Genomic DNA, 20,674 nt, shown 5'->3' with positions numbered 1-20,674 from the left:
TAGATAGATAAACCAACCAACCAACCAACCAACCTTCCTCTATAAGGTATAGATAAGTAAGAATCATAATCCTAAGTGCCTACTGGAGTAGGCGCTTTTCCATTAGCAAAGTAGGTACTTTTCTAATCCTTGTTGCAAGCATTGTGTGAGATCACCTGTACTAAGTTTTGTCTTTATGTCTATTTTACGTTAGAAGCATCTAAGGTTAGAGAAGCCATGTAACTTGCCAAAGGCACACAATGAGAAATCAAAGGGACATATATTTGCCAAGCAGTCTGACTTCCAGGCCATCATCTTAATCACTCAGCAAATACTGTTTCCTATCAAATGCTGACATTTGTTATCCAAGGAATACATGGGTTGGGACTTGATATTAAAGTAAATGACCCAGAAAAAGATGAGAAATTTTATCAAAGATGAAGGGAAAGTCTTTATATATAAGACATATATATACATATGTATATATATATAAAGGAAAGCCTTATTATATAATCAAATGGTCTGCTATGCACGTTGAGTGTTTTACTGAAAACAAACTATCCATTTTTTTTTTTCCACAAACAAAACATGGTGGTGAACTATGCTTAGCATGTCAACACAAGAGAAAACTTTAAATATATTTTATTCCAGGTGGAAACATGGTGCACTAAAAAAAAAATCAATTATAATTCATAGACTTAATAAATAATAATAAATTAATGATCAACACAAGACATAATGCAGGTTCAAGGTAATTGTTTTTTCTTAGATTTCAATAACTTTTAGTCAAATTCTGTACTAATTTAATCAATTGTACCGGTCAATGGCAATGGAGTACACATAACATACACTTAGGATGACAAGAGAAGGAAAAAACGTAATGTGATCATGGCTTGGACAGATCACACTGAAAGAAGGCCTGATCTGAATCTTTATAATTATCCTTTATTTGACACAGGTAGTATTGGTTAGGTAACTATATCAATCGTTTCTACATTGCTAGTTATCTAAATTATGGATATTGAGTTGCCATTACCCTGTGGTTGGGAATCGTGATAGCTTAAAGTCACCATTTTAAGCCAGTATGGCACTGTAGAGAGTATGCTGGGTTTGAAATCAAAAGATATGTTTTTGAATCCTATAACTACTATGACTATGTGTGTGGTTGTCAGATAAAATGGAGAATCCCAGTTAAATTTGAACCTTAGATAAACATAAGATACTATTTTTTGTTTGTTTTGGCATAGGAATATTCCAAATATGGGTATGGGACATGCTCACACCAGAAATTACTCATTATTTATCTGAAATTTAAATTTAAATGGGCATCCTCTGTTTTTAATTGCCAAGTGTGAGTTTGAGAAAGTTCTCGGACTAAAATTTACCTATTGAATATTGTAGATTAAATAATTATTTCTTGCCTACCTAAGAGACTTGATGAGAGAATCAAGCATTGGATCAACTTCCACCATGGGGCAATACAAGTTCAACAACTTTTGAACTTATGTAAACAAAACTAATATTGCATTACATTAAATAATGCATTAAACAATCCTTGCCCTTGAGTATGACATTCTTCATCCTATTGATATAACCTTACATTTAATTTACATAAATGTTTCTATACTGTTCACTTGCTTATTATTCTTAGATACATGTAAGTGTATTAAAGAATAAAAATTGGGCTGGAGGGATACTCACACTTTACGAATGGCAAATGCCAATGGGTCTAAGGGGTGATGGTAGATCAAAGTATCTCTACCATTGAACAAGGTTCCTTGCACAGAGGAAGTGCTTTGTAGGAATTTGTTTTGTGATGTACATTTATATCAGTAAAAAATAAATGCATCAACTAAGAGAGATCTCAGGAGATATCTGTTCAATGATGTGGATATTAGCTATTACCTGGTCAATTCAAGCCTATACACAGAGTGAAAAATAGTGGTTCCCAAACCAGACAGGCTGAATTAGCTTAGTATTTCTATTAAAATATGGGCAAAAAAGAATAAGTTGAAAAAAATCAGTCAATATGAGGTCCTGAGTCATCTAAACTCAGAGTATTAGCAAACCCTAGCATACTGCTTACACATTTAGATGAGAGGAACAAGGCAGATTCCATTCAACTTTATGTTAGGATCCAACTGGTCCATATTTATATAAATAGAGCCAACAGATGGTGCAGGTGTCGGCAAATATTAAATGGTCTCTGACATGCATTTCTATCTCAGTTGTCATTGGAATCCTGGGTCTCTGTCCAGTTCCAATTTCTAGTGGTCACAATTAAATCCTAAAATTCTATCAGCCTGAACTATTTTACACGAACTTTAGATTTAATTTTAAAGATTTTTTTTTTGTGGAAAAATGCGGAAGTCAATAACATTTTGAATACTGTAGAACAGCAAGAGCCAAACTGATAATACGAGTTTAAGTCAGTTTTCCAGTGGACCTAGCAAAAATTTAAATAATTGAATTTTACTGTTCTTTTGATGAGTGGCTTCTATGTTTCAAACTTGCTTGTCAGCTGAAATTTATTTTCTGAGTAAGGCAAAAGACCAAAAAAGTGTTATTCATTGCTTATAACCATTTGAATGTTTTTCAAGCATATTTGTAAAACTACAGAGCTAATTCAATAATTTATTGAAATGATCATAAACATTTAGCAAATCATGCATTGCGTTCAATCCTGATATATGCTAGATTTCCTGTTTTTACGAGTCAGCAGCTTTCTAACTACAACCATTTGAATTTCAAATGATAAATTTATATCTACCACAGCCCTAGAATGCATAAAAAATGATAAGAGGGCACCCTTTAGAGAAATTTCAAAAGAATTGTGCATTTCATAATTTGATATATGTAACATAATCCATTATACGCCAGGGTTTACGTTGTGCCAGCAAATGTAGAAGGGAATGCAGACTCCTGTCTGTGCCCAGCACAAGGCAACACAACAGAGACATGTTTCCTTGAGTTATGAACCACTGGCTCCCTGGTATGCAGTGCTCTCTATCCTTTGTCGGAAGGGGTGCATATGTAACACACCGAAAGGCTCTGTGGGCTTAATTACTAAGTTAGACTTTGGCAGAATGAGAAAGAACAGATGCCAAGCAAAGTGAGAAAAAGAACTCTGCAGTCAACTCCACAGAGCTAGAGAATCCATAGAAACATTAGTCCCCAACCAGAAGTCTATATCTTCTGTACTTTGGGACGCCTTCTTTCCATTTGTTTCTCTTACCAAGCCCGTTACCTTCTATACATCTTACCCCAAAGTAATTACTATCTTATTTGAATTTTCATTGAACTTTCCCTGTCAAGGTCCAATAACAAAGGCATGTACTAACAGATACTGTGAACAGGATGATTTTTTAGCTCTGCTAAATATGAAAATTCTCAAGGACAGGGGTTTGTTGTCATTAGCATAGCAACCCAAGTACTTTTCCAATGACTAGACTAATGGCAGGTGTCGATAATCATGTGATAGTAGCTTATGGGGACACAGATATGGGGCTTTAAATCCCAGCTACCTACACATGTTGTGTGTGATCAAGTTAACTGATCGGGATTAACAAATCCCGAGTTTTACTATGATTGTGTGAAAGAAAAATATGAAATGGTAGACATCGTGAGATTAGAAAAAAATAATCTGATGAGAACATGTGGCACATTAATCAAATGTTAGTGCTCATACGGTTTACCCATCTCCTGCACTTCTTATGTCCATAAATGCGATTGCTGTGATTGTTTACTTAGACTCTACCTCTATATCACAATCAACTAAGAATTCATGGCCTTGAGACTTGGGGCTTTTGATTTTAAACTACTAGCTTATGAAGGGATCTTGGATTAAATTATATAAATCCTACTTATTTTACTTTATTTTATTTTTTTTAAAGATTTTATTTATTTGACAGAGAGAGGGAGAGAGCACAAGTAGGCAGACAGGCAGGCAGGCAGGCAGGCAGAGGGAGAGGGAGAAGCAGGCTCCCTGATGAGCACAGAGCCCGATGCGGGGCTCAATCCCAGGACGCTGGGATCATGACCTGAGCCGAAGGCAGACGCTTAACCGACTGAGCCACCCAGACGCCCCTCCTACTTTTTTTATTGATGAACATGCAGCCCAGGTAGATTAAGAGCTCTGCCCAAGGGACTAAGTGGACTAAGTGGAGTCTAAAACTCTATCTGTAATGCACCACTTATTTTTTCTATATAGGTAATTGCTCAAGGAAAAAATCCCTATAATCTATTCCAACCCTCAGATCAAATGATAATGAAGCCAAATGCCTGGCATCAAGAATAACAAAACTGTCCCACATAACTTTGTAAAATTATTTATATATGGGAAATTTAAAAAAAATACAAATATTTATTGAGTTTTATGCCAACTCATAAGTATTCTATATTGTATTTCATAATCAGCTAATCACATGAAACATTCCGTATAACTGACCTGTACTGTAGTGGCAAAAACTAAAGTCAACAAATTAGACACCATATACGAACACCTAGCACAGTGCTTAAAAATTAATAGGCATTCAAGAGTTCTTCGTCAGATCGAGTCTTTACTTTTCTTCCTTCCTGGTTAAAAAAACAGCAAAAACAACCAGAAAGTAAACATTCAAAGAGAATAGAAACCAGCAAGACAAAAAATCTTCAGAAATGGCTGCTACTGTAAGGAAGCTGAATTGGAAAGGAAGGGCAGAGGCTGACCTTTGTTTTGATTTCATCTGTGCATGCACCAGTAATTTAGAAGCCCTGTGAGGCTGACGCACCATACAGTCTGTTTCAGGGTTAAGGCATCCTGTGTGGGGATGCATATTCTTCTTGACTGTTCTGGTTTTGTTCTGGTGGTTTCCTTTTCTCACTTCGCCAATCCTGCCCTTACCCACCCACAAAAGAAGCCTACTAAGCATGAACACAGAAAGGAGTATTTCCCTAGATTTGGAGCATTCAAGAGAGGTGAAAAGAATCACAGTGCCTATGTTGGAGAGAAGGAGGGAAGCAGTTCCACATGGGTGTAAGCACTAAGTGGATGAAGACAAATTTGTTGCAGAGTAGACAAATGTAGACAGTTGGCCCCAATAGCATTCAAACCACAGTCACCATTTGCTGTCCCCAGAATTTGCCAAAAATTCCGTCTCCTCCTCCACCAACATTTTTTTTGGTCTCTTTTCCCCTTTATAAATACCTTATGTTGTGGAAGGTGAGATGATTAGTATTTGAAACTATCAACGACTCTTTAAAATGCAGCTGAAAGACACTAGGTTTTCCTGTGAGGACACTGGCTTCACAGTTTAGAAGTGTAAATAGGTCTCACTAATTAGAGCACCTGATATCCCCCCACCCACTTCTTAAAAAAAAAAAAAAAAAAAAAAAAGCCTCTGACATGAATGTGCTTATGCCCTCAGGCAAATGCACTAAGCGTACTTGGGAGTCTGTGGCCAGGGCCTCCCCATCTGCTGCAGCCATCACACGCTGGCCTGTGGAGCCCACTGCCTTCAGGGCCTCTCAGGGGGGCTGTCCACTGGAACTTTCGCTCTGGAACTGTCAGCTAGTGAGACACTCTGTGGCTACCTTTGACCTCTGTCCCTAATCCATTCTGACACATTCCAGGCTGTCGCACTGGATCATTCTATCTGGTTCATTGCACACCATTCAAGCTAACAATCGGCATGTCCTTTTTCCCATCTGTGTGTTCTAGTTTAGGCTGGGTCAGGAGAGATGTCACTGTTTCTCTACCTCACTCCTGACAGCTCTCTGATTTTCAGCATTTAACTTTATAAACACTAACTTGCAAAAACCTGAAGTCAAGTGACAGATCTATTGGTAAATTCAGCATTATGAGAGTATTTTTGTTTATTGGTTTAGAAGGGCACTGGAATGTTTGTTTACACATAGCCATCTTTCTCTCATCTAACCACCTTTTCTACCTTCCTAAGCATTACAAATAATTGATGTTATTATGATTATCTATTCTTCAAGGCTCATTTCCAATGCCACCTGTTTTGAAAAGCTTTCCCCAATTGCCCCACAGCAAATGAAGATCAATCACTCCTTTGTCAACTCTAAACATGTTAACTCTATGTATCTCCTTTATATAATCCTCCCAAAGAAATACAAGGATTGACTTACTTAGTATATTCTCTATTTCAGGCATCTCATTAGGTACCAGAAATACGGTGGTGAAAAGTAATCTGATTGAACTCTTAGTCTGCAAGGGGGCCCACGTTATAACACACAATTAAGACAGAAAAGTATAAAGGAAATAAAACAATTTTAAGGAGGGAATTATTATTTATTCCATAGGGGACCAGGAAAAGCCACATAGAAGGAAGGCAGTAATAACAAGAACAACAAGACTTGAGTTTGAATTCTCATTCCAACAGCTACTAGATACTCAGTCTTGAGCAAGGCATTCAATATATTTGGCCTGATGTGTACCCAAAATGGTGACAGTAATAACTAACCATCATCCACATTCTGAGGGTTAAATGCCATAATTAAATAAGATAATGTGTATCAAGCATTTAGCACCACAACTAAAACTTAAATAGTAGATGCTTCACTCATATTGGGGAAAACGGGTGCACCAAAATACAAAATGAAGACACTATCAATAACTGGTGTAGCATGGACAGCCCATAAATATGTTGACTAAATCAATGACACTGGCATCAGTAGGTTCAAAATGGATGAAATTAAGTGGTTATGGAACTTATGAAAAGTAGTCTGAACAGAAGAACCTTTCCTGTCTCACTTCAGTATCTCCACTTCCATTCATTACTCTGAATGTAAGACCTCAGCTCCATACCACAAGGAATCCTTGTGTGTGTGTGTGTGTGTGTGTGCATGTGTGTGTGTGTGTGTATGGTATGGGGGGCTTCTCACAATAAAGACAGTGACCAAAATCCACGGATGCTCCCTTGGGGTATATGGGTGTACGTGGTAGATAGTAGTGGTGGTGAGGGGAGGTGGGATGTCTAGATGATGCTGTTCTGACATCTGGCGTGAGATAATTTTCTCCCATTTTATTAGAGCTCTTTCTTGTATTCTGGTATAATTTTCCTGCTAAAGAGCTATATTTTTGTTTTAATTCTATTTTCAGATGAAGAAGGAGCTGAAGAAATTATCTTGCTGGTAAGAAAAATGCAGTGTTCAAGGCCACCCACTTTCCCATGCCAGCTGGATTCACAATTGTGGGGTTGAGAGAAGTCAAAAGAATTTTGACTTCTTGTGATCCAGGTTTTTGGCCAGATCATGGTAACCAAGGAAAGATGAATAAATATCTGGCCTACTTTTTAAATTAATTCTGACATAAGGACTCTTTTCTTCTTGCAGAATGATGATTTGGGGAGGAGGAACAATGGAATTCTTTTCTTTTAATTTAATTTAATTAATTAAATATTCTTTTTTGAATTCTCTTCTTTTTTATTCCATTCTGTAAAGCAAGGATTTAATCCTCTTTGTTTTCAGCCTAACTTGTGTCATAATACGTAATAGTATAAGGGAAAAGAATATTTGAGAGAAGGATTTTATAAGTCTAAACATTAGATAACTAAATTTTCTTTGAAAGAAAGCAGTGGGGCCTTGGAACAAAGTTCTGGCATCACACAAATTTTCATCTCCTGGATCTAGCTGTCACTTTTGGCCAAGCCATTTAAACTCTTGGCATCACATATGTTTACCTATAAAAAGGGACTAGTAACACTTGCCTTATAGTGTTGGTCTGAGGTTTATAGTCAGGACTTGACTTGACAAGATACCAAGATACATTTTGGTATCTTGAGTCTTTCTTCTTCTTGTGTTCTTGCTCTCAAATCAGTGCTAAACACCTAGTCTACGGGTAACCTGGGGCACACAACCACAGTATGATAGACTAGGAAGAGTGGCAAAGAATGTGGAGCAATGAGCCTGAAGACCTAGCACACCAACTGTCTCTTATTTTGGGTGGCATACAAAGGTCTTACTGAGAAGTGATTTTTAAGCTGAGGATAAATAACATTTTGAGGTATAGCATTCTAGGGATGGTAAGCAGTTGGTAAATTGGACCTAAATGACAGCCTGCTATAATGAAGACAAAGAAGGCCAGTATGGTCAAAAATTTGAGAGGTCTGGTGATGTGGACTCCAGCAAAGAAGCTACATTAAAACAAAACAAAATTAAACAAAACAAAACAAAAAAACAGCCACAATTGGAGTAACCACCTGGTGACATTTAGGATAATCCACTGATCATTTCCAAGATTGATTTGTCTTCCATATAGGCCAGATTGTGTGGGGAATAGATGTGATGGGAATCACTGCCCCTGGATCTTTTGAGTTCTTGATCATGGGTCTAATCCTTGCAATTCCTCCAGAAATGCACAAATGCTTTGGCTTTACCATTAAAATAGAAAAATGCAGTACTAGAGGCTTTAACTTGCCCCTTCCTAGACATCAGTGTGAAGATTTTGCCAGTTGCATTTCAATTATGCATTTCGGAACTTGGGAAACAGCCATGGAATGGGTTCTGTGACATATCCAAACTCACCATGAAATGGAACAGAACCAAAACTTTATTAATCACTTGACCTCTATCCATGGAGTCTCCTGGTAAACCATACTAGTATTTTGGGTCTTCACAATTGAGTAACAGTTAAAATCAATGTCAGTAATCTTTGAAAAGACTGGTCATTCTCTCTTTCCCAGTGCACACTTACTTTTGGAACTGGTCACAGGATCCTTTGGTAAAAGCTAGGAGGAATATCCTCAGTATAAAATTTTGGTGGTAAGACGATGCAGCCTCTGTTCCTCCATGCTAGGGGTTCTGAGTCTGTGAACTGGTGAAAATCTTGAAACTCTTGGAAAATTTGTAATTATTTATTGTAATTATTCAATTCAGACTTCTTTTCACCAGTCCAGAGATTTTCTGCCACTCATCATGGTAACTACATCCACCTTATCTCTGGCAGGTAGGGGTCATCACTTGGCCCCCACCATTCTGGCATCTCATCATCTTCACTGGATTCAGGAAGCAGTTAAGTGGCATCACTATCCAGTGTTTTTCCTGCCTACAGAAAAGACCTATAACAGCGTTTCTCAAGAATGTCATTGTTCCCCTTACTAATGTATTTCTCAAAGTCTTAGTGCAAGGAATAGTCTCTGGAATCTCTCAAGGGACATAGCTCAGAAGTGGCCAAGCAGGTGAATTCTCATCAGAATTCTGACTTCCCTAAGCTTTCGATAATTTTCTGTATCAAGACAGGCTAAGAGTCTCAGCGGAATTCAGTATAAGCCATCTTTGGAGCTAGGTTTCAATCAATCAACCAAGCAAACTGTAAACCCAAAGATTCTTATCAAAGCAATGAGAGATACAAACAAATAAATAAAACCCTTGCATTTGAAAAGAATGCCTCACTCTTTTTCCTAACATATACTATTGAGCCCAAGTGGAAAAACAGAAATGGTGCTGTCTCTGGAGTCAGATGGATAGGAATTCAATACTGGCTTCAATATTTATAGTTCTGTGTCTTAAAAATGGGCTTCCTAAGGATGCAGTTATAAGTATTAATCACCTCCATTTTTACAGAAAACATATTAATGAGGCAATGTATATATATAAAAAAAAAATGTATCAGACAGTACTCTAGAATATCCGTGGAGCTAAATGATGGCTCATCAGGTGCCACTCCATTCCCTAGAAGTGACCTTAGTGGTTACACATTGCAATTCCCTATTTTAACAACAACAAAAAACCCCTGAGGTCCGTTCTAAAAAGATGGTGTAAATTTCCAGAGTTGAAAACTTGGTAGTGTATAGAAAAATGATTCCGTGACCCACAGAATTCCTTGTGAGATCATTTCACATGATATTTGAAGCATCTGGTTAAATTTGAACTCTCCTGAATTAGTGAAACTGTATGATGAAAGTCTCAAAAAAACAGCAAGGTGATAGTTATGTACCTAATAATATTGGGGGAGAATGCAAAGTAAACTTGATTCAATGATGATATATTTTATCCTGAATATGCATGAGGGGATATGTTAAAAATCCAAAGAAAAATATTAAGCAAAGAGCAATACTCATTTCTAACCATGTAAAATGTTACAGCAATTGACCCAAACTTTGAAAAGTATAGAAATTGGGACTATTATAATCAATTGGAACCTTCTAGTATGACATAGATGCTGTTGTTAACAGAGCATTTGTTTATTTGTTCATTGAATATTCAGTGAAGCATTTGCCCTGTGCCAGGCACCATGAGCTTATGTGCTAGGGATGTAGCAATGAACAAATGTGAATCCTTGGTCTTGTGGACTTTCTATTAGAGTTAAAGGTGATAGATAGGTAACAGATAAGTATGTAAAATTTGTAGTATGTCTCATGGTAGGAGAAAAACAAGCAAGTTAAGGTGATAGGGAGTGGTAGGAATGAAACCACTCTTTTATGAAGAGTGATTATTAGGGAAGCCCTCACTGATAAGGTAATATTTGTGCAAAGATATAAAGGAAGAAGGAGTGACACAAAGCAGTATGTGGAAATGCCACGATGTTGGAGCTTGGCTAGAATGGTCCAGAAGCAGCAAAAATACCAGTGGCAGGGGCAGAAGGAAGGGGAGAGTTATAAGAGATGAGGTCAAATGTGTAATGGATATGAGATCAGGGGGAAGATGAGTAGTGGACACATCACGCAGAGCCTTAATGACTGAAGCATATACTGATTGTAGTATGAGAAGTCATTTGGTTTTTTGTTTTGTTTGTTTTGTTTTAGATTTTATTTATTCATTTGAGAGAGAGAGAAAGAGGGAGAGCACGAGCGGGGGTGGGGGGGAGGCAAAGGGAGAGGGAGAAGCAGACTCCCCGCTGAGGTGGGAGCCCCACCACAGCGCTCCATCCCAGGACCCAGAGATCATGACCTAAGCTGAAGGCAGACACTTAACCATCTGAGCCACATAGGTGCCCCCATTTGGGAGTTTTGACTATAAGAGTAACATCTGATTTACAACAAGATCATTATGATTGCTTTGTAGAAGATGGAGGATATTTAGCAACAATGCAATGATAAAATGTGTACCAATTCCTTGCTGAATGATGTTGGGCAAATTAACATGGCCACATTGGCTCTATCTGTAAAGTGGTGATATTGACAATCTACCAAACCTGACCACAGTGTTAGGATGATTTCCTTGGATAATGCATGCAGTCTTCCAGGCCAAACTCTAGCCTAACTCTGGTGAGAGAGGATGAGGGCAAAGTCTAACTGACCTAAAGGGACAATCATCATATGGACAAAGCATATAGATAGCACTGAAGGCCTCTGTGTATTTTTAGTTCTTGGAATTAACTACAATTGTTAAAAAGAGAGAGAGAGAAAACCTCATGAGAAAAGAGATGTCTAGTTAGGGCCATATTCTCAGCCTGGTCTCACGTGTTTATACATTTAATATTTATTTAACAGGCAATCTATAGCTAGTTAATTAGATAGCATGCTTAATATCTCATTTTCTTTAGTTGTATGGGTAAATGCTAATTAAATTCCTGAGCATTCCTCACAAGTGTAATGTAATAATAGGAACATCGTCACACACTTATTGGTTCTGCAGATTTGAATTAATTACATTGCAAGTAGATTTATCTTTCATATATTTATACCTCAATAGGTACTCTTCCCCGACAATCATGGGGGATTTAATTTCCATACCACCACCTTATTAACTCTAAATTAAATATGTTTAGTAGGAGTTTAATACTTGCTGAAGCTCTAGTTAGTGATACTTCTTCCACACATCTGGATTTTGAAATTCATTTTGCCTGATGCTACTAAGAGGGAATAGAGACAATTAATAAGGCAATAAGAGACTACAAAATGTAATTTGGAGACAAGCCAAGGAATCCACTACTCGACTGTGCTGTATCAGCATCTGGGGGGACATCTCTTGGTTTGGTTGACCTCTTCTCTAGCCCTGGGCATGGGATGATCCCTTGATGAAAAAATATATATATTTGTATCTTCCACTCTCACATTTTCTCTCCATTCTCACTGATGCTGCTGCCTTAATTCCAAGCTCCATCACCTCTCACATAAGCCAATTTAATAGCCTTCTCCTGGTACTCTACGTGTTAAGTCCAGCCTTCTTCCATCTACTCTGCCATACAGCTAGCTACCAGAAAGATCCTTCACTTATCAAAATGATGAGCCTGCTGTTCCTCTCCTGAAATGCTTTATCTCCAGAAGATAGTCCAGATTCTTTACCAATGTCATGTAACATCTTCCTGCTTACCCCTGCAATCTCATTTTTCACCTTTATTCCCATCAGTCTCCCAAACAGACTGTCACATGAAACATACAAAGCATGAATGCTTCCAAGTGTCTGCTTGGACCATCTCCTCAATTCCCTGGTTCACTCCTACCCCATCGCTCAAAGCTCGGATGTATGCTGACTGAGTGAAGAATCAGATATTTGTGTTAACTTTGAATCATCTAATGCCAAATCAATTTTATTTTTCTGGGGTCATGCCCCCAGGATAGAGATTGCAAAAATATGAGAAGCTTGTCCTTCCTCTCGTGGCCAGTTTTCTCTTTAATATGTTCCTAGAGTACTTCCCTCTTTCATAGGAATGATGATCCATTTCCTGTTTCCTCATCTTTCACTCACCTTGAACTCAGGGACTATCTTGTAAGTATTTAATACATTTGTTCAAAATTCATTTACTGAGTCCCTACCGAATACTAGGAACTGTGAATGCAGAATGCTGGAGAAAACACGTATCACAGTATAGAAAAGCAGCAATGAATAGATTGACAAAAAAGAGTCATGATAAGATTAATTCCATACAGACCATAAGGTAATGGTTAAGAGTAAAGGCTCTGGAGTCTCTTGCTGACTAAGTTCCTTATTTGTACTAAGTCTAAACTCTTCATCAAAAATGGAAACAGAGGAGAACTTAGTAATGCTATGAGGAATAAATAAAAGAATTCAGGTAAAGCATGTGGATGATTTACTTGCCCAAGTTATCTGGAAAGGATCTATCTCAGCCATCTGATGAGTTTGGGAACTATGATGTCTGAATAATTGTAAATAATCACACACAGTAGGTACTCACAAATATTAGCTCTTATAATAAATAATTTTCTTATACTGTAAATGAGGAAACAAAGGTTCAGTGTCTTCTTCCAAGGAAAACGGCATATAACAAAGATAATAATGCCTGTCCTCTTATTTGCTTATCACTAAATAATAAATGCACAGGACATATAAGTAAACAAGAAAAAATAAATAAAATAGAGCCTGCAGTTTCATCAATAAATTACACATTTCTCCTGGGTGGATAGAGAATTTACATTTTACTTGATGGTATCTATGATTGTGATAGCCTGAAAATTTTGAAGAAAATTAGTTGGATATTTCAAAGAGAATATCTGCAAAAGAGCTGATAATAATTTATAAGTGTGTATATCTATATGGCTAAATTATGAATTTTTAGCAAAAATCCTGAGGATCAGGGAGCCGAAGAGCCAGGAGAGAAGGAAGGGTAAGACTGGTTTCAGACTAGTGTTCTCAATGAAACTGCACCTAGCCCTTTGTAATCTTAAAATAACTTTCTCAAGGGTTATTGTAGCTAACACTGAGACTTAGTGGAAAGGTAAGGGACTGTATTATAATGAATAACAACACAAAAGCTTAAGGAGAGAGGCAAGAAACTCACCAAAAGTCACAGACATAGTGGTAGAACTGTAACACAGGACTCTTTCCACTCCCCCATTGCTATACTCTCCTCCCTCTTCCCTTGCAAGCTCTTGGGAAGGTATCCCTCTGCTGACTTTGGGAAACATTTTGTTTGGACAAATTTAAATAATTTAAATATTAAGACTCTCTCATCTTAGCTTTTATTAAAGAAGTTATTCAGAATTTAACAACAAAAAGCCCCTGTGTATATTTAATAAGAATATAATGATGCTTTGGTGGCCATTAATAAAGGATTCGTTGTGTTCTTTGCTGACAGTTTTGTCATCCAAAGAATTCCTGGCATTTGAGTACAGAATTCCAGGGCTCACTGTTTGACATCTTAAGGTCTCGTTAAGATGAACTATTTCAGATTACTGATTGTCTTCAGCTCTTCCCTGATTCCTCTTCTGCATTCCTGGATTTGGTTCATTCAGCCTTTGCCCAGCTCTGAATTATGCCTACTTCACAGTATTTCACCTGAACCTCTCCTTGCCTGTACTCAGCTTCGTTTTCTGTTCTCCCTGGTCCTCATTATGCATCTATGTGAATCTGTGAGGAGGCACAAGCGTATCTGTGTGGGCAATGTTCATGGATCCAATACTGAGAATAAAAGGAGGGGAGAAACCAAATCTTTAGTCCTGTCAGCCTATGATTAAAACCAATGGAATGCTAGAGCTATCAATCATGTCCTTGTCATTGTAATTCCATTTAGACCTTTTTTTCCTTTTCTATATACTCTAAAGTGTAGATAATGGGAACCAGTATCTGCTTTTTAAGCTACTAGTTTTCAAAGTTTAAGATGCATCGGAATCACCTGGAGGGTTTGTAAAAACACACATTATTGGGCCCTACCCCCAGGGGTTCTCATACATAGGTTTTGGTGGGACCTAAATATTTGTATTTCTAACAAGTTTTCAGATGATACAATGCTGCTCATCTAGTGGATTACAGTTTGAGAACTACTTCTAAACCTGTGTTGATCTCTTTCACATCTATGACTTATGATCCTTATCTGAGACATCTTTTTAAAAATTTATTTTATTTTTTTAAAGATCTTTATTTATTTCTTTGAGAGAGAGTGCAGAGGGACAAGCAGACTCCCCGCTACGTGGGGAGCCCAACTGTTGGGCTTGATCCCAGGACTTGAGATCACAACCTAAGCTGAAGTCAGATGCTTAACTGACTGAACCACTCAGGTGCCCCTGAGACATCTTTGAACTCCATCGCCACAATTTCAAACCAACCTATCCACTAAAACTCACTTAAATGCTCTCTTCACTGATCTACTTATTTACTGAACATGTATTAAGGTCCTGCTATGTGTCAAGCACTAATCTGGTCTGCGGCCACAGGAAGATTTGATTACAAAGCCACCCTTAATTTCTCCAGCTAGAAAGAACTGCTATCTTCTTCCTCATAGCATGACTATTGCCCTCTACCAAAGAATTGTCCTTAAACCCACGTCATTGGCATCACTTGGAACTTGACAGAAATGCAATTTCAGATCCTACCTCAGGCCTACAAAATCAGAATCTGCATTTTATTAGAATCCTACTTGATTCATATGCAAATTTGATTTTGAGAAGTATTGTTTTACTATGCCATGAACTCCTTTAGATAAAAATCCAGGTTTTATTCAGCTGTTAATCTCCTAAAATGCCTAGGAAAGTGTCTTGCCCTGTGATGGAAGGTGAAGGAGAGAAGCATTGTCACTGTCATTTTGTCAAGATTTACTTACTGTATGTAAAGCTTTAGCATAGTGCCTGACACAAGCTCATTTAATTTTTACAACACAAAGTTAACTAATGATTACTTGCCATATTGGATCAAATTGACTTTGCTTGAGTTTATTCTGGAATGAAGGTAAACTGTGAGCAACCCATCACAATTGTAGAGAATGTGGAAGATATCTAAAATCTTTATACAAAAGACATTGCTTCAAAATTATATTTTGTTCTCTTAAGAAGCATAGTGATTATTATTGACAATAGTGATCATTTTTTGAGCAGGGTGTTAATCACAGAGTTAGGTGTTTTAACACGGTTTTGTTATGATGGTTGATTGAGGAAATGTTATTATTTCCCCTCCTTGTTTACTAATGAAAGTGGAATGATAGTGAAATGACTCAAGATCAGGCAGCTTTAGGTAGAAAAAACTAAATAGTAAAATGGTCAAGATTTGAATGCATCAAAGAAAACTTCATTTTCTTGGTTAATCAATATTTAGTGTTAAGGAACATCTGGAGAGCCATTTAACTTTTACTATTTTATGAGATAAAGTTTTATCCAAAACTGGTTGTAGACTATCAAAAAAAAAAAAAAAAAAGAAAGAAAAGAAAAAACTGTACTAATTTTCTTGAGAACAAGCTTCGCAAGACAAATATAAGTCATAGCTGTGTCTTGAGTATCACCCAGCTCAATGATTAGCAGTTCTTAAGGAGGATTGGAGGAGTTTGCCCTCTAGAGACATATGGCAATGTCTAGAGATATTTTTGCTTGTCACAACTGAAGATGAGGGTTCAACTGACATCTAGTAGCTAGAAACCAGGGATGTTGTTAAACATTTTACAACAGACAAGTTAGCCCCAACCACACAATCATCTGGCTCAAAATGTCAATAGTTTTGAGGTGGAAAACTATGATCTAATTAATGTGTTATAAAGAAGAGATATAAAGACAATATTCATTGAATCAAATAATCTGAGAGCAGAAAAGAGCTTCTGAAGAATAGAACATATGGAAACTCCTATATTCTGTCTCTTGGGCTGACGATTCTGAGGTATATTCTGCTCAGCTCCACAGAGGTTACCATTCCTAATTGAGCCCCAGTTGCAAACAGTGTGGGCCAACTTAATAACATCTTCAGATTAGATTTCCCTCCTTCATTGTCAGCTCATCCTTTTCTTCTGCTGTTTCTTGGAATCACTTCTCAAATAATAATCTACTGTACAAAAGCCCTTATCTCAGGCATGCTTTATGGGGGAAAAAAAAACAGGCTAAGAAAGCAAGACTCCACCTTTTTCTTTTAGCACATTAGAATTCAGACCTGATGATTCAAGCTTATTGAATGTCTTACAAAGCCAACTAACAGAAAAACACTCTAACCTGGCTGATGGCAATGGTATTGGCCCTTACATTATGAAGTCTGTTTTGCTTTCCTAAAGGAAGAAAATTTGGAGAAATTCTAGATGTAGATATTAGTGCCACACAAAACTATGGAAACACAAACACATATATACACACACACACATTGTTTCCTATCTCTTAAGCTTTTAAAAAGAGTAATAGAAAATACTCATTTCTAGGAATAGAAGAAGAAACTGTATGATAAAATATCCGTGTATACAACCAGTAAGCTAGTGGTAAAACCCCAATTTCACATGCTTCCATCACTTCTGTGTGATTGTATGTATGTATTTTTGCATTTTCCTTCTTAAAATGATGACTGGAGAGTAATACTTGTCCATATGCTGAGACTTTGGGACTAATGATACAAGTTGCTGTTTAGGTAAATTAAAAAGTAACATCATTAAGGTATGAAGGAACCCCGATTTTGTTTATGTTCACTAACTTTCTAGAAGTTCTGAGGTCACTGGGAACAAACATCTGTTTACACATTGTTTACACAGTCACACATTCAGAAAACAGTATGACCAGACCATGCACCCCACTTTTTAGAAGAATGCTGTATTTGGCAAAATTGGAAAAAAAAAAAAAAAGGAGTCTTATAAGGTAAAGTCAGTTCATAAGTGCCTGAATTGGAAAAAATCTTATAGAGTTCTCTGGCCTGTTTGTCATTTCACAGGTGAGAAAACTACATTTAACAAATAAGAAAATGACTTTCTGGAGATCAATAACAGCTAGATTGGGATTAGAACTCAGGTCTTCAGAGTCCCACTTTAGTGCCCTTTTAGTTACACCAAATAGATTAAATTAACCCAAGACACTATGTAGGCACCTGTCCATCACCTCCTGATGCTCCATCCCTGTGCCCCTCCCCCATCTCCATCCACACTCTTCCATCTTTCCTTTTTTTGTTAATATTTTATTTATTTATTTGAGAGAGAGAGAATGAGAGAGAGAGAGAGAGCACATGAGGTGGGGAGCGTCAGAGGGAGAAGCAGACTCCCCACTGAGCAGGGAGCCTGATACAGGACTCGATCCCGGGACTCCAGGATCATGACCTGAACTGAAGGCAGTCGCTTAACCAACTGAGCCACCCAGGTGCCCCTCTTCCATCTTTCCATCCAGGTCTTCCTACTACTCATGCTGCCTTCCACTGCTCTATGGAACACTTGCTTAAAGCCCAAGCACAGACCCGCTTACAGGAAATTTCAAGACTGAATGTTTCAGAGATGCCTGGGGGATATATTTGGTTATTGATGCTCTGAGAAGCATGAGCTGTATTCTTTTGAAATGGACTCATGATGACAACAAGCTTTTACTGAAGTGGCATTATCTTCCCTGAGGGCTTAGCTGCAGGAGGTATGTGAAATATGAAAGGATTACTTCATTTTGGTTATTTATTTAGTCTTATTTATTTATTTATTTACTTATTTATTTATTTTACTATCTGTGGCCATTGCCTCCTCCCATCAAACTCTGACCCACAGATTCAATTAGAGAGCTTTCCTGGAAGTTTGCTCTTTCTTGAGGTTCACCTGCAGGGTAGGAAAGCATATATTTTGGCCAGAAATCAAAGACACTGCAAACATCCTCTGCTCAAATTACTTTGAGTCCATATTTCTATTAAATTTCCAGTAAAGTATGCTCAATAAATCATTGCATTTGAAATTAATTGTTTCAATGAGGCATTTAATTTTGCACAATCCATTGCTCTGGGTGTATATTAGCTAAATATTTATGAGTTGATTATTTCCAAAGCAGTCAGATTTGTTAAGGATGGAAGATAACTATCTTCCCGTATGATTTGCCTAAGATTTTTTTTCTAAGTGATTACTGAAGTGTCAAAGTTGTAAAGAACGTTTGTACATTTTACACAAAATGAAGTATAATGTGTTAGATTTTCAATTAATGTCCCAGGCTGTTTCATAAAGCGTGACAGTTTAAAGCTATCTTGTACATCTCCATCCATCAAGTTCCTAGAACTTAACACGAAGGGTGTCCTCCTGAAAGCAAACTTATCACCAGGACACAAGCAAACCAACCTAAACCCAAAGCAGAAATCCCACTCAATAGTTGGAACAGGCAACCAGGTGTAATTACCATAAAGTATTTTAAGAAATAAAAGAAGTAACAGAAATGATGATATTCAAATGTACTACTTCCCAGGCAATGATTATTAGTGGATATGTAATTAAAAACATAGGAAAAGTTGAAGAGTTTCTGATAAATATCCTGGTATAAACTCCTGCTGGTAGCTGCTTCATGAGCTTTTAAAGGTCATAACCTTTTCTCTATCACTTCTTTCTTTATTGCAAATTCTTCAAAGGTAATCAAAGTGCTGTCTGTTTAGGATTCTAATGTTTTTAAATTTTTTATTTAAATTCAAGTTAGTTAACATGTAGTGTATATTTAGTTTCAGGGGTAGAATTTAGTGATTCATCAGTCACATATAACACCCAGTGCTCATTATATCACCTGCTCTCCTTAATGCCCATCACCTAGTTAACCCTTCCTCCCATCCACCTCCCCTCCAGCAACCCTCAGTTTGTTTCCTATAGTTAAGAGTCTCTTATGGTTTGCCTCCCTCTCTGTTTTTATCTTATTTTATTTTTCCTTCCTTTCCCCTATGTTCATCTGTTTTGTTTCTTAAATTCCACGTATGAGTGAAGTAATATGGTAATTGTCTTTCTCTGACTGACTTACTTCATTTAGCATAATACCCTCCTGGTTCATCCATGTCATTGCAAATGGCAGATTTCATTCTTTTTGATGGCTGAGTAATATTCCATTGTGCATATATGTCATATCTTCTTTATCCAGTTATCTGCCGATAGGTATCTGGGCTCTTTCCATAGTTTGGCTATTGTAGACATTGCTACTATAAACATCGGGGTGGATGTGCCCCTTTGAATCACTATGTTTGTATCCTTTGGATAAATACCTACTAGTGCAATTGCTAGAATAGGGTAGTTCTATTTTTAACATTTTGAGGAACCTCCATATTGTTTTCCAGAGTGGCTCCACCAGTTTGCATTCCCACCAAGAGTTTAAGATGGTTCCCCTTTCTCTGTATCCTCACCAATATCCGTTGTTTCCTGAGTTGTTAATTTTAGTCATTTTGATCAGTGTGAAGTTGTACCTCATTGTAGTTTTAATTTGTATTTCCCTGATGCCTAGTGTATGATAAATATTTATTTAGTATGTGCACTTAAATATGTTTTTAGGAATTGGTAGAAGGTGGGGTGTTTTAAAAGGATGCATGGGCTAAGTCATGGAAAAAAGATAAAGATAGCCAGTGGATTACAAGTTGATGGCACAATCTAGAACAATCACAGAAGGGAAAAAAAAAAAAGGATCTTTCGTGTGTGCATAATTCAGATTATTAATTCATAAAGATGGAACATAAAAATTCACTTAGAAAAACGAAATTCAAAAGCCTACAATGTTTAAGTTCCAGAAAAAACAACTTGAGTAGATCTAGAAAGATTTCTAATTTCTTATGTCTTTTCTGTAGAGTCAAAGATATCTGATCACCACTGACAAAATGTTTTGAAATATCTTACATATTTTAAAACTAAAAGATGAATGTGCACTTGAAAACATGAACTGAATGCTAGGACATTTTATCTTTTGACCTGTATGCATCTTTCTGATAGTGAGGTTCCCACTACCACCCGTGGGGAAACTCAGAGCACATCCTAAATTTGTCCTTCCTTTTCTCAACCACATGAAAGAAATTATAAATTCATATCAAATTTGCCTCCTAAAGCTATTTCTCTTGTGACCTCTCTATCCCACAAGTACTGCTGTAGTTTGGATTTTCATTATTTTCTCTTGCCAATTTTTTCAGCTGGCCTTCTAGAATACCC

Source organism: Phoca vitulina, unplaced genomic scaffold (genome assembly GCF_004348235.1).
Source record: "Phoca vitulina isolate PV1807 unplaced genomic scaffold, GSC_HSeal_1.0 scaffold30, whole genome shotgun sequence".
Taxonomy (NCBI): Eukaryota; Metazoa; Chordata; class Mammalia; order Carnivora; family Phocidae; genus Phoca; species Phoca vitulina.
The sequence above is the reverse complement of the archived record's forward strand: the minus strand, read 5'-3'. Positions refer to the sequence as shown.